Source organism: Manis javanica, chromosome 13, assembly GCF_040802235.1.
Source record: "Manis javanica isolate MJ-LG chromosome 13, MJ_LKY, whole genome shotgun sequence".
NCBI classification, from domain to species: domain Eukaryota; kingdom Metazoa; phylum Chordata; class Mammalia; order Pholidota; family Manidae; genus Manis; species Manis javanica.
The window spans coordinates 25920157-25935825 of record NC_133168.1 but is presented as its reverse complement, the minus strand read 5'-3'; the positions used below and the strand labels follow the sequence as shown (position 1 = coordinate 25935825).

Sequence of the window (15669 nt, the reverse complement as noted above, 5' to 3'; positions counted from 1 at the left end):
TTCTAGACCTTTCTCCCTTCTCACATCCATACTTATTTGTTATGGAAAGATGCACATCAGCAAGATACTCTTTTTAACCTGTATCTTAAACTTTTGAAAATTTTGAAATAATTATAAGCCCTCAGAAGGTACAAAAATATTACTTGCAGTCCTGTATATCCTTCACCCAGATTCCCTCCATGGTTACATACTATATAACTCTAGAATAATATCAAAACCAGGAAATTGACATTGGTACAATACTGTTACTTAGACTACAGAACTTTCACCTTTCATTCAACCTGTATTCGTGTGTGTGTGTTGTGTAGTTGTGTGCAGTTTTATCCCATGTGTAGACTTGAAGAGACATCATCACAATCAAGGTATAGAATTGTTCCATCACTATACTCTTTTATGTTTGCACCCTCCCCAACCCCCAATTTACTGGAAACCACTAATCTTTTCTACATACCTATAGTTTTATCATTTCAAGAATGTTATATAAATGGAATTTTTGAGACTTGACAGTTTTAGCTAAGCATGATGCCCTTGAACTCTACCCAGGCTGTTGTGTATATCAATAGTTTGTTCCTATTTATTACTGATTCGTTTTTCATGGTATGTATGAATACAGCACAGTTTTTAAAATCATTCTCCCACTAAAGGACATCTGAGTTGTATTTAGTGTTTGCTATTATGAAAAAGCTGTTGTGAATATTTGTGTACATGTTTTGTGTGGATACCAGTTTCAGTTCTGTGGGATAAACTGCTGGGTGACATGGGAAGTGCATGTTCAGTTTTGTAAGAAACTACTAGACTAATTTCCAGAGTGGCTATACTATTTTACATTCCCACCAGCAATATGTATGAGATTCCCACATCTTCATCCATGTTTGGTGTTGTCAGTTTATTTTTATCTTTATTTTTCTGTTTCGTAGGTGTGGTGATAATTCATTGTGGTTTAATTTTCATTTCCTCAACAGCTCATGTGTCAAACATCTTTTCATGTACTTATTTGTTGTCTTTCTCCATCTGTAGCTATCTTTTGCCTACTTCCTAATTGGATCATTACTGTTTCTACTGTTCAGTTTTGAGAGTTGTTTACATATCCTGTGATGTAAGACTTCTGGTATGTGGTTTGCAGATACTTGCTTCGTCTATCCTGTGCCTTTTAAATGTGTAACAATTTTCCATTTCCTAGGGGTTCTGATCTTCCTTGTGGAGATGGCTCCTACCTTTTTAACTCCAGGAAACTACCTTGTGCTCTTCGCCATCAAAGAAGTTGTTATCAAACTTCCTGGATTTTTATTAGAAAAGAAATAGCGTTTTCCCACCCTCTCTGCACTCGCTGTTCAAGAGATTCCGACACTTCCTCTGAGGGTATCTTTCTGCAGCCCTTTTGTTTATGGTGATAAGATTATATCCACCGATATGGCCAGCTCTTGTGAACTTTTGGATCTCCTTTCTATGAAGTTAGCCTCTTTCAGTGTTTACTGAGAATAAACATTAAAATCATTTTGTGACTTCTTAACATCATTGGGGTTCCTTTTGTCTCTCTTTTTTTGTTATGGCTCTGTGGACATCTGTGTTTTATTGTTTTTTTTTTTTTGCCATTTGAGTGTTAAAATGGTTCTGATAACCTTCTGAGTTGAAGCTTTGTCAAGAATTCAGGGCTGAAGTTCTTTCTGTTCAAAATCTGTTGGGTTCTGTTATCATTATTGAAGGGCTAACTGCTCTCAAGCCCTTGCCTCTCTCTCAGTCTGAGAGATGTGAAGATAAATGAAAACTGGAATTTTTCAGGTAAACCTCTACCTCGTGAGGACCTGCTAGGTGCCAGGCTTTGTAGGCAAGAATGACTTCTATAAAGGGATTCAGGAAAGAGCATTTATTCTTCCAGTTCCTGGCAATTATTTTCCTTTATTATCATGCTCATGAGTGTACGTCAGTACTGTGGATGGAGTAGTAGAAAAGTTAAGCCACATACATGGTCTTGTCAAATGACATAGTTGATTGATAACAGATTCAGGACAAGAACCTGAATGTTCTACTTTTTGGTACAGTATTAGTCTGAAACCCAAAAAGTCAACGTGTTTTGTCATTCTTTACTTTTTCACAAAGAGACCTTTTTTCCCACAACACAAAAAGATAGCTAATTGGAATTAAACATTCTAAAAGATTCCAAATAATAATTTGAAATACTAGAATTTTCAAACTATCAGAATTTTTATAAATCAATTAAAATTAATGCTAAGCCAAACAAACATACCTCCTCAACATTGTATGATTTGGTACATAGAAAACTTTCTAGTTCTGTTTTGTCTTCATTTTTAGGTCACCTCACAATCAATGTAAGTTGCTAGGTAGTCACGCTATCATGGGACTATAGTTTACTATGTTGTAATTAGCTTTGGTGACGGGAAACCCAAAGGCAGTGTGGCGGAGGGGGAGGCTTCTGTGTGCTGCCCCTGGGTAGAACATAGGAAAACCTGGTTCTATCTGCAGTGGATTCCTCCTCTTGCCAAAGGAACAATAGACAACATTTATAAAAATAAGGTCTTTGTGAGCATTGGCAGGGTGCTCAATTTTGTGCCTTTTCCTTTATAATAGTCATAAAAACATACTAAGACCTATGCAGAGATAAGAAATAGGGAAATCACTAGTGTGAGTAGACAGGAAATTGTTATCATCATTAAGACACTGGATATGGTCATTAAATATATTGGATCACTAGGAGAGAAAAGATGTTTGAATACTAGCCAAGAAAGGATTATAGTTAGCCACAAGCTATAGTAAAGTACTTCCAATTCTGAAATACCCTATTTTTGTATTCCTAATTTCCTCAGAAGTGGGCATTTCAGTATTGATACTTAGAAAGTTTTCTACTGAATGAAATGATCATTTCCTCCAAATTACACATGAAAATTATCTGTTCATATTGTGTATTTTGACTTACTACCCTCATCTCTGAAATGTTTGTTCTCTCACTCAGATTATGGACAACTTGAGTATTCCTTTCTGATGGTATTTCTGATTTCTGATAAATGAGCCCTGAGTATACCCAGAAAGGCTTGTAAATCTCTGTGGCTCTTCTTCTGTGTACACTGTGAAATACAGATATGTAAAATGTCCATGCTGTTGGTCTCCGCCCTCCCGCCAGGGCGGGTCTGTCGGCTTTCCGGCTGTCTGGTCGTCCCCCCTTCTCCCCGTTGCTCTGCGGTCCCTCCTGCTGCGTGCCCTCCCGCCCTCCCGGGCCGGCCTCCACAGGCTTTCCCCCCATCCTGGGATCACACCAGGCTCCTTCCTGCCTCTGTGCCTTTGTGCGTACTGTGTGTGAGCTGGCAAGAATGCTGCCCCTGGGTTCCTGCAAACTGACTCCTCATGGCTTTCACAGGCTACCTCCTCAGAAGAAGCCATCCCTGAGCGCCCTGTATGCCCAGAGTGCCCTGTGCTGCCTGTCACAGGCCTCTCGAGCACTTCCCTCCCAGTGCTTCCTCGTACGCATTCCTGCCACTAGAATACACAACTGTGAAGGTACAGACATAATGAGCTCTGAAATATTTGATTGATCAATGATTGAACAAGTTAATGAAAAAAAAACCAGCACCAAGTTCCTGAAGGCTTCCTGGAATAAGGTATTTGAGCTGAATTTGAGAAGTGGCCTGTGCGTAGATGGCAGGGGTTAGAAAAATAAGAGTTTGAGAAGAGAGGTTTGTGTAGGGGAATGGTGATAAAAAAAGTGATCTTTGGAATGGAGGTGGTCTGTGCATGTCTGTGCTGGGCTACAGAGGGAAATAGGGGTAAGTAGAGAGTGAGCTTTGGGGAACTAGGAAAAACTTTTAACTAGGGGAGGAAGGACATGATCACAATGGCAACAGTGTGGTGTCTGGTAGATGAGTAAGTGCGTTCAGTAATTGCTAAGGAGTAAGAATCTCCACACCCCGCTTCCTGTCCTTTGATGTTTTGCTTCATCAGTGACTAAGGTCATTAATGCACCAGAGTGAAACAGAATATAAGTAATATCTGGAATTGCTTTGGTTGTTAGCAGGTATTTACTGGTTCCAGCCGTATCAGGCATTGTACCTGCTCTGCCTGGGCTGTGAAGACTAGTGCACAGGTACTTGGCAGTGTTGGTTTTGCGTAGCTAAAATGAGACCCAGTTTAGCTACTGACACTTGAGCCAGCAAAGACAAGTCTTGTCTGGCAAATACCTTAAATAGGAGGAGATGTAGTTAATAAGTGTAATCAATTTGTTTATTACTCTGCAGAGTAATAATTATATATTTGGAAGCAACCACAGATAGGAAACGTAACTATTGAAATGTGTGCCTCTTTTAAGAAACTCTGAGAGCTGCATGGACGCATATGCTGTTTTCTTGTCAGTTTTGCTTCTAACACATCATTTGCTCTCCGGAGACCCGATTTCCTTCTTCATACATAACATACGCCAGCTGTTAACATCTTTAGATTACTTATATTACAAATTTTACCTTGTTGTGAAACTGAACTGAAGTACAGTGGCTGGCTTCAAACTTTTTGCATTTATTTACAAAACAATTGTAGTAAATAATTCAGTCAGCAAAGATATTGTTTTGCTTAAAAAGTGGCATATTTTAGTCTTGAAACTAGTTCATGTTGTTATTGACACAGAAAAAGGAAATGATAAGAGTTTCTTTTTGTGGGAGGAGGTGGTTTTTCCTCCCCCCCCAGAATATCAGTGCTCTGCGCTGTTGCTTATTGATAGGGAAAGGTTAGTTGCCATAGCAATCAGCCTCTGGAGGGAATGTGGTCACGGCCTTAAGCATCCGGCAACCCACCCTGTCTGGAGAGCCCCTCTGAAAAGAATTTCCTTCTATGGAAATTATTTGAGTTACTGAAATAAAAATAGTTTAATTTCTATAGGTCATAATTGTTCATAGGTTTGTTTTGCACACTTGCCTACTATAATGAAAAGAACAGCATTTATAATAAACTCAGTATATGTGATTTTCTTTAGGAATGAGGTTAAATATATTGCATGTATTGCATGTTAATTGTTCCATAAATATTTTCTCAAACACAAAGCAACCTTTACTCTTTTACATGTGAAGAATAGAGCTTGAAAACCAATATCACAAAATGCTGACTGAATGTATTTATCAATATTTGGTGTTTTCAGAATTTCAGTGAATGTTCTTAGGAAACTCTCATGGCATATGGAAATCTGCTCAAGCTGTGCTGGGCGAAACAAGTGACTTCATACCCATCTATAACGCTCATGTAACAGTAACATAAACCTGCAATCAGTAGTTCTGAATCCACAGTTGCCTGTAGGGCAGATGGATGTGTGAACATTGCACTCACAGGACCAAGACGGCACATTTGCTCTGCAGCTGTGTGTAATGGTATCAGTTTGGCGCACAGCATGATTGTTTTGGAGGCAGAATAGACACTTCAGATTCCTTTTGGCAGTTCTGAAGTAACTGAAGTACTGCTGAAGTGAATCATACAAACTTAATTAGATTTGTTACATAGTTAGCATTTGAGGAAACCTAAAGAAAATCCTGTGGCTTGATGATTCATTTTATCAAATAGAAACATGTTCATTTAGGGGACTGAGAATTGATGAAATTCGAATGCATCGTGACCCCAGATATTTACGTATATAATTTTCTAATCAAGCTTTTAAAGCAGTACTTTCCCAGGGATGACAGAAATGCTTATCCTAGACAACTGGGACCTGTCTTCTTCCATGCATGCAGATGGACCCCCCTGCACACACACATGTCCACTTGATGGCACCTATGTGTGTGTAACCAGCTTTACACGTATAATAAGATCCCACAACTATTTGATAGCTACCCCAGTGTCAGCAGTGGAGACTGTGCCAATAACCGCTAATTGGAGCTGGTACGTACAATCTGAGTCAGGGAGACCCCTACTGCACTTCAATTTACATTTAATTTAAGATTAATTTAGCTGCAATGTCTTGTCTGTTGTTTTAGTTACAAAAAAAAATTTAATTTTATTCTCAAAAGACATTTCTTTAAATACTACAGAACATTTTTTCTGTAGTTTTAGAGTTCTATAAAGTGAGTTAACTGTGGAGAATAGCTATAAAATATTTACTGTGAGGAGAAGATTGCATTTCATATTATAATTTAAGGCTGGGATAAAACTTGTAACCTATGTTTATTTAAAATATTCTTCTAATCTATCAGAGAGCTGTCACATTCTTACCAAGTTACTTAACTACCTAAATTTAGATTCTGTCATAGATAAGGAAATGAAAGGAAGCAAGTTTAATTTCCTGATGAAGCACTTAAGTGATTTTTTGTTACTCTTACAGTAGAGCAGACTTTAAACTCACAGACTGGCATAGGTTGAACATCGAGTTTTTTCTGAGAATTCAAAATCGGGTTCAGAATTCAAAGTGGCAGCTCATGCTCTGTGCTCAAACTGGCAATTAACTAGAAACAAGTTCAACTAGTTTGTACCCTGCCCCTCACTCACCCATCTTTTCCCCAGCAAGTATCTGAAAGGAAGAAAATATATAAATCCCACCTCAACCTACTGTAACTCTAGAGATCCACCTATTTCCCAGTAAACACCCCCACCCTAGACACTAAACTGCTAAACTTTTTATGAAAGTCAGAAAAAAAAATCTTGATTGGACGTGATATAAACAAGTAGACAGCTTCACCAGTTTCTCTTCCACAGTACAGGTACAATGATAGCGCTAGAGACAAATTTCACCTTGTTTTCCAGCAAAATTCTTGCCCACTTTTAACTGCAGTCTTGCAGTGCACGGTCACCCAGGCAGACTGGTCTGGATCCCAGCAGAGCTGCGTGCACCTGTGTGCCCTGGGCCCCTTGCAGAGCCTTTGCCAGCCTCAGCGCCTCCCTGTTGCCACCACGCAGAGTGTAAAGGATTAAATAAGACTGTGTAAATAATTATACTTGTTTGTTACTAAATGAGGATGTCTCTGGTTACTAATTAGTTAATGTCTGGCTTTTCTGCTCTCTGTTCACATGGACATATTCCTTTTTCTGAACTAATAGGCATGTGGATTTCTTTTCCATGTTGTTTCTCTGGATATTCACCAGAGCATGTTGATTAAACACAGAATTATTTGTTTGTGATGGTGTGTGCTTATGTACAGCATTATCTGTGTATCTGACAAGTAAGGAAACTGCTGTGATCTCTTTTGGGGAATCAGTGCTGTGTCTTAGCATGATTCCTACTTGAGGGACCTGATTGAATTTATATAGTTTAGCCTCAAGTAAAAAGACCAAAATAGCAAAAATAATAGTAGATAAAAAATAGTAAGTAAATGCTCTGATCCATCTAAATACAATATGTGAGCATTGCTCTTTTATAGGAACTGTATGAATTTAGTTCATCTATGAATAGTACCTTTGGGTATTACTAATATTATATTTTTGTACTTAACTATAAAAGTATGCAGAACTAGGTCACAGTTATTAACTGCCCCTTCACTAGTGTATCTGCGGTTTTATCAGGCTTGTTAAAAATTTGTCCATAGTGGACAGGAAATACAGACTTTGTAAGAATTGGGTTCATCTTATCTGCATTCAGTTTGTCCAATTATGGGAGTAAAAAAGAGGCATGTGTATTTTCCCCCTCTCAATTCTTGAAATTCTAACATGAAAATGTGTGTATGCAAATGCATAGATAATCAGAAAAGCTTCTTTGTAAGAAATATTAACCAACTTGAAAGGTAGAAACATAGATATTGTAAATACAATAAAGAAGAAAATAGATTTTGGCCTCTGCATTTTATTTTAATTGGATACAGCAATAATTATAATTTCTAGATTTGTTTAGTGAAATGGTTATCTGTATAAATAGTGAGGTACTTAGATCAAAGAATTCCTGCCAGCACTTGCTTACTTTGTTAATTTGTTCAATTATTAAACTTCAGGACTGCTACTACTACTGGCATCCAACTAATAAATTTTTGTCTACCTCTCCCTAAAAATCGGTGATAGCTTAGAACAATTATTTATGCTGTGTTTTTCTTAGTAAAATTGCAGTAATTTACTGACCAGAAGTAAATTGCTAAAGAATAACTTGGTCTGATTTATTCATTCAGTAGAACCAGGCTTAAAGGCTGTGTTGCTGTGACATCCAAAGTTAACTTTAAAAAATTGTGTTTAATTTCAGTAAAAACATTGACACTTCCCTTTTGGCATTATGTAGATAAAATAAAGTTGATTTTTCCCCATTGCCTTTCTTATGTTTATGTTTCAGCATTCTTTTAAACATAAACTAAAACATAAAGTTTAACATTTAAAGAGTAGGAAAAAAAATCCTTTGTATCATAACAAAGGAATATCATTTGTAAAAGTGCAAATATTTTAGTCATCATTTTTTTAATCCAGATTCTCAAACTATAGAAAGATGGTGCCAGATAGGGGGAAATCACTCTATCTAGTAGTTTCATTTTATAATTAGTCTTGAAACTTTAAAAAAAGTTGCAAAATTAGGACAGTAACAAATCCTAGTAGAAACTTTCTAAATGCAGGTTCAGTCCCCCAAATTCTAAAATAATATATTTTCTGTCATGAGACAAAGGAATCATCAGATTACTTTAGTCAGGATTGATTTCTGCCTTTCAAGCACCATTTGGTAGTGTTAGAATGCTGTACAAAGAATGTTGTAGAAAAACAAGCAGAAAAATCGAATGCTTTGTAAGATCATCAAAAGTCGCTTTATAGGAGTATTTTAAGTTTCTTGGTGCCAAGTAAAGCAAAAATCCTACCTTACAAAAGAGCGATTTGTTCATGCGATGATGACCCAGTGCTGCAAAGCTTATGTTTATCATTATGAATCCACATTCTAAGGAAATTCCACTTTCAAACTTTGCTGCCGTTGATGCTTTCTTCTATAGGAAGAATTTTGAACTATAAAATTTGAGAGGATTCAGCGTCTGTGGAAATTTGAGAGCATTGCCTTTTCCCCCCTCTACTGAATATAAATTGTTTTAACAAAAGCATTGTAGCAACAGTACATTTTAAATGTTAAATTTGCATATAGTATTTCTCAGAAGAATTTAAACTTCAGACTTTGAACTTCTAAAACCTCAGAACATTTTTGGAGACTGACTGCAGCAAATAAACAATGTGTTGCAGAAAATTCAGTGAAGAAATGACTTTTTTTAAAGCTATTTCTCACAGCGCTGTTCAGGCAAAAGTGGTAAGGCAGCTTCGGATCACAGCACAAGACTGTATCTAGGGGGGAGTTTCAAACCAGAACCAGGCCTTTAGAGGTTTTACCTGGAAAACCAAAATGGTTTGGGTGGGGTGCTAGTTTTACTTTTGTGATTGCTGGTTAGTTTTTATGAAAATTAAAATGAGTTGATAATATAGTAGTGCAGTCCCTGGCCATAACAAACACTGTGCTTTTTTAAAAAGTGATTTTAGACAAGATTAAGAATTACAGAAATGAGTTAGCACTTACTTTCACTTATTTCTGATGATAAAGTTAAATTTACAAAACTCATTTTGAGAAAAAAAAGCAATCTCTATTATGTAATACATTATTAATTTTAGTGTTAAATTTTGATTTTAAAATGTTTTACTTCAGTTTCTACAGTTAACATATTCAGATTCGTAGATAATTTTATATTAACATGTTTATATTCTTAACAGTACTATTTGAACCATGACTCATTTCTATGCATATTTTAATAATCTCCAACTTTGTTTTAGGTAGCTAGACTGTATCCAGGGAAACCTCTTTAGCTCAGAAATTATATTTCTGTCTAACTTCAGAATATAAGCTTCCATTTTAAAAATGGAATTTGAATTTAAATAAATCCTAATTTAGAATTCAATTCCATTCTCTAGTTGAAAGAAATCTTAGAAAGCAAAAATTGTTCTGAATTGACAGTAATTTGCATTAAAGAGGAAGAAATGGACATTTTTTAAAAAGTTAGCAGATATTGAAAACTTTTCAGTAAGTTAAGGTCCAGAGAGCTCAGCTTCTAATTTAGTCAAGATTATAATTTTACATGGAAGCTTTGCTGAAATACTTGGACTTGACTATAATGTTTAGGTGTTATACAAAGCTGGATAAAATTATATTATTCACGTACTGTTTTATTTAGTTATATTCGTTCAGCTGTGTCTTTAAAGTGACAGACCTTATATCAACAAGTGTTGAATGCATCCCTTATGCATGGTATTTGAAAAATAAAATAAAAACAGCTGTAATATTCTAATATTTGAGGGTAGGTTAGGGATTGTTGTCTGAAGAGTTAATTTCATAGATCTATACTATATAAGAAATTGCTACAGCCTAATACATATTTTAAGCTCTGTGTTAAAAACATGATGCATACTAATAAAACCATTGGATTAAAGAAGTTAGTATTTTATTTTACACTAGTAAAGTTGTGTTTATTTAATTCAGTAATGAAATTAATTTGGAGTTGCTGGCATAGTGCCTTCACAGGTTTTTGTAACTCATTTGCTAAGAAAGTGTGACTCAAGACACCAGAATAATTTTTCTCATCTGCTAAGACTCATTTTTGGTTATGGGCAATTTTCATGGCAGATTAAAAAGAAATTTAAAACAAATATTATCTGATAATATTTTGGAAGCTGGGTGATATCTAACATTACGTAAGTAACTTCGACAAATCAACTTACATTCAAAATATAAGCCTCTTGTTCATTGACTTTATCAAGTATACATCATTTTGTGTATTCAGTTTTGATCATATTTTTAGAGTTTAACTCTTGCACTGCTTATTATGACCACTGGACAACTAATTGCATTTAGAAGCAAAATCTCAATTATTTTATTGTTTATTTAATAATTAACAAGGACTAAATGGTATGAAATTACGTTTAAAACCTAAGCACCTTCACAAATCACTTAAAGCTACTTTGTAATGTTTTCTTGCAGAGAAGAAATGATAATTCTATTATCTATATGTCTTGTTCAGTACTTATTACATTTATAGCTTAATTTAGCCTGATTCCCATTCCCCTCTTGGAAACAAAGTGTATTCTCATAGTGTAAATGGGTTTGGTAACATAATCATGATGATGTAAAATATCCTCGACATTTTTGTTTGCAAAATAATTTAAAAATCAATTTTCTGAGTTATTACTTTAAAATTAAGTCATGGGCTTGTGTTTCTTATTGTTCCAAGATGGAACATAAAATCCTAGTTTATCAGATAATCCTATAGGTGATGTATGTTTGATTTGATTTGTGATGTTTCTCATTAAAAAGTATCCTGCTTTTCTGACTTTCCATTAAATGTTGAGAAAAATCAGTTGAATAGTTTTTCAGAAAAATTAAAGGAATTTCACCAGCCTATATCAGCTGAGAAAGTAGGAACATATATAGAAGATCTTAAATTTTCTTATCTGCTTTTAAACTTTTCTTCACAACTTTCCAACTCAAGATGGTATGTAGTCTTGCACACTGGGCTGTATCCAACTTTCTGTCATTAGAAAGACTGAATAAAAATTATTCCAAAATTTTTCTTAGGAAGAAATCTGAGCCTAGAGTTGCCTTAAATTTAAAAAAAAGATTAATTTAAAATTAAATTGAATGATACTGGATAGTTTTTATTCTTCATTCTATTTTTCATAGTGTATATGCCTTGATTACATTCAGTTATATGTTGGGCCCGTTTCACTTGTAACCTTCTAGTGGTTGACTATCAGGTCACTTTTCTATAGGAGCACTGTTTGGAAATTATGTTCTTTGGGGGTATGGGGAAGGGTGGAATTTTTTAACTATTTCCAGAGCTCTTGACCTCCTGGTCTAACCATGCTTATTAATCTGATATTCCAGCCCTGGTAACTGGCAATTCATGTCCAGACTCCTTGCTGCCCACCAGAGGGCAGTACCAGACTCTGCCTTTCCTTGAGGCCCGAGTACACACTGCCTGGCCCCCTCAAGAGGAGGTGTCTCTGCCCTCCTTCCTCATAGAGCACGTAACTTATTTTTTGGTATCTTAGATTGTTTAAGGTTTAATGAGTGTCCCATAAATGGTACTGTTCCTGCACTGTTGCAGTAAGGGATGTTACTTTTCAGTGTTGACAATTTGTACTAGAATCTTGACTTCAGCGATGATTTGGTCAATCATTTCAAACATCTTATGTTTATTATGACCTGGAAACCTTAAAGAGGAAGACAAAAATCCAGCAACCACTGAGCACTATGATACGTCAGGCATGAAACCAGGTACTTTTCATATGCTTCTGTACAATCTAGAGAGGCAAACAGGCAAGGTGACAATAGAATTACAAAACAATAGGACAATACAATAACAGAAACTTTATTACTTTTCTAATTGCTGTTGAGTAAAGAGAGGCTTGGAGAGGTTAAACATAGTAGAACAAAGATTCTCTTCAGATAGAATTCCAAATTCCATGCTGTATCAATTATATTATGCAGCCTCGCCATAAAAACAACAGAAAGATTTGTTGAGGGTGACTGAAGCCACAGTGTAGGAATGCCCGAGACTGATCTCAGTGCTGTAACTCTTGTGACGTGGTGACAGGAGGATTTATGGTTGATGCAATTAACACCTTTAATGGAGAGATGGGGTTAAGTGTAAAGAGATCTTGAATGATCCCATGAAAGCCTTACTATATATGCATTTACATACATATAATATACAATCTATATTACTATTCAGTACACTTTTAAAAAACCTATCAATATTTTATCTTAGAACAGTAATTGATCCTATTTCATTAATTTTCACTTACCCTTCCTTACCTGCTAGAAAATTTACAGGGTCTCTGTCCTCCACAGTCCCAACAAGATAGTTATAAATTTGTTTTGTTACAGAAAATAGGCAAATAAAAAATTTATTTTGCCTGTGTCTATTATTTTTAGGATTTGGATTCTTTCAAATTGTCTGAGTCCTTTTCTGGCCATAATATGAGTAGCAATCTGATGACTAATATAGAGACAGTTGGAGTTGTGCGTGTTTGAATCATTCGGGACAGCCAGGAGGCTCCTGCCCCGGGTGCCTGTCGCTCCCCCAGGCGCCTTCACGCTCAGGTTCTCTTGATTTCTTCACGCGTCCTAGGCTCTGTCCCGAGGGGCTTCTCACCCTGGACTTAACCATTATGCCTCTCTAGGCTCTGTTGTAAAACCTTAATCCCAGGCTGCCTTAAGTTTTACCATTCTTTTTCATTCCTTTTTTTTTTTTCTTGTTACTGTTCTCCTTAATTGTAGGACCTCAAAGTGTGCAGAAGAGTGACGCCCCACCGCCGGTGCGCCTCTTCCGCAGCCGCAGCCTTGGGCCGCTCCCTCACCTGGGCTTCCTGTCCGAGGCAGCGTGTAACACCCACCGCATATGTTTGTTCAAATGATTAAACGAGATAACATATAATTCTTTTAGCACCATGCCTGCTACAGAAGTACTGTTTACTGTTGTTATTATTAATGTATTTTAGAAAGAAAATTCTCATAATTACCAAAACATATTCAGATGTAAATTTCAGATACTGTGTATTAGAATTTATGCAAGGGTCTTCTGGAAAGGATTTTTTTTTTTTCTTTAAGCACCTGATTATTTATGTGAAACACATACCACGATGTATATAGGTTTTACTATATAATTGGTTTGGGGTTCAAAATTTCAGTCCTTTTCACTGGTTCCAGGGGAAACTTTGAACCATGAATCGTTGGAGAAAATTTCTCTTAACACCTGTCTGACTCTCTTCTGCTGCGCTGGTTACGTGTCATACTATGATCTCCTTGGGAACTTTACAGTCCTGTCTGTCATTTTCCATGTGGACTGAGCCAGTCCCCATATAAGCTCCCCATGAAGAGAGACTAGCAACGGACACTTCCCATCTTAGCACCTGTACTGGACACGACCTGTAATTCTCACAACAACCCTCAGTTAGGTAATTTTTTCTTTCTAATTTTATCTGCATTACTATTTCTGAATCAAAAATCATCAAACACAGTCTTAAAAATATGAGTATACCTATACGGCCAATGGAAAAAAAGAATATGATTAATCTGGACTGTCTTGAAAATTCAGGGTGCATGGTTGCTATAGTTATGGTATTATAATGTGGTATATAAATGACAGACATATTTTGTGAAGGATTGGTATGGTACATTGATCTACAGATCTGCCAATGAGATTTAGATATTTTTTTTATGAGCATACGTGTGTATATATATATATATAGCTTCTGTATGAGAAAAAAACAGGTTGAACAAGGATGTCCTGTTGTGATAGTTGCCCAAAGAAATATAGAGTCACACATAAATTATTTGTATGTGAACCAGTTCAGTGTGAAATAAATCTGCACAGCTGCTTGACCCAAATATCATAGTTCCAATTTCTTTAAAAGAAGTTTTAACATAAGTCCATGGAATGAATACGTTGTCTCTTTAATAATACTTTAGTTAACAAAGCATTAATATTTCAAACTGTTTCAATTGGTCAGTGTATATCTTTGTAAAATTGAATTTTAGTCTTTTGTTATATATCCTTAAGTTATCTTCCATGGTGCTTACATTTTATATATTTATATATAGTAGTCTATAATAATTTAATTCCTCATAATGCACAGTAATTATTTCCAAATTAAAGAAAGGCAACATGTGAAATCACAAACCTATGTAACACAAAATGGAAACTTTTATTCGCATAAGAAGGTGATTCTTCACTTTTTTGCTTTATTTCATTGTCATTTAATTACAGAAGTAACAGAAACCCAAAGGATACCTATACAGTGCCAAGTGGAGTCCTTTCTCACCTCCTTGTCCCTCCCAGACCTGAAGGGCCACCACTGTCTATAGTTCACTGTGACCTTGCAGACCTTCATCTTATGCCAGTGCCAACATACAGATGTTTTCCTGTAAAGAGTAATTATCACATTCTTGAGGAATTAGGAATATTGCTATTTGAAAAAAAAATTTAGTTTGATGTTAATTAGTTATGCTAAAATGAGTGGTTTTCAGGAACATTGACAGATCATTTTGTTGTAGGCCAGCTTTCCAGCATACTAGAAAAAAAGAAAAATATTTTACAACAGGTATAAAAATCACAGGCATTTAGTGACATATTTTGCCCTTAATTTTCTCTGTTTTATAGCACCATGGTTAGTTTGTTTATGAAAAGTACAGTATTCAGGAAAGAAGGAAAAACAACCTTATAAAGTAATAAAACCAAGTTAATCCCAAATTGACAATTTAAATCCTTTTAAAGGTTTTTGTGGCAATCGAGGAGCAATCTATCATGTCTTTTGAGCTTATTAGTAGTGGTATTTTTTAGGTGTGATTTTTTTTTAACCTTATGTATGCAAGGTTCTCAGCTTGTCAGTGAACATTTCCTGTTTTTCAGAAAATACACTTACTTTTTGGTTTGTAAGTGACATTGGTTAACGGGACAGAAGGAGGTCTGGAATTTGCCAGGTGGTTCTCTTTGTAATTTGTCCTGTTTCCAGGCCCTTTCTGTCCCAATATACTTGAAGAAATATGCACAGAGGATAGGGGATGAGTGTGAGGTATCAGAATCTCTTCATGTAAAAATGTATGCTCAAGTAGAAATTTAAAAATACAGTTAGTAAAATATGTAAGAAAATGGACCTTCTCAATTCTTTGTGAGGCAAAACAATAAAGAAAGTGGTGTATAAAAAAACCCCAAGATTTGGTTTCGTTTCAGGTAATAGCTGTGAATGGTAAAATTA

General features: G+C 35.8%; 1 protein-coding gene across 9 annotated transcripts in view; it reads left to right on the top strand.

The window, feature by feature from the left end:
• BCKDHB (branched chain keto acid dehydrogenase E1 subunit beta) overlaps window positions 1-15669 on the top strand; it is a 355238-nt gene that overhangs the window by 336864 nt on the left and 2705 nt on the right. For 5 of the 9 annotated variants that reach the window (XR_012124142.1, XR_012124140.1, XR_012124139.1 and 2 more), the window contains one exon: window positions 1181-13869. The exons of the other annotated variants lie outside the window; for them this stretch is intronic. The gene's annotated coding sequence lies outside the window, so the exon portion shown is untranslated. The remainder of the gene's footprint in view (window positions 1-1180; window positions 13870-15669) is intronic. 9 annotated transcript variants of the gene reach the window in all.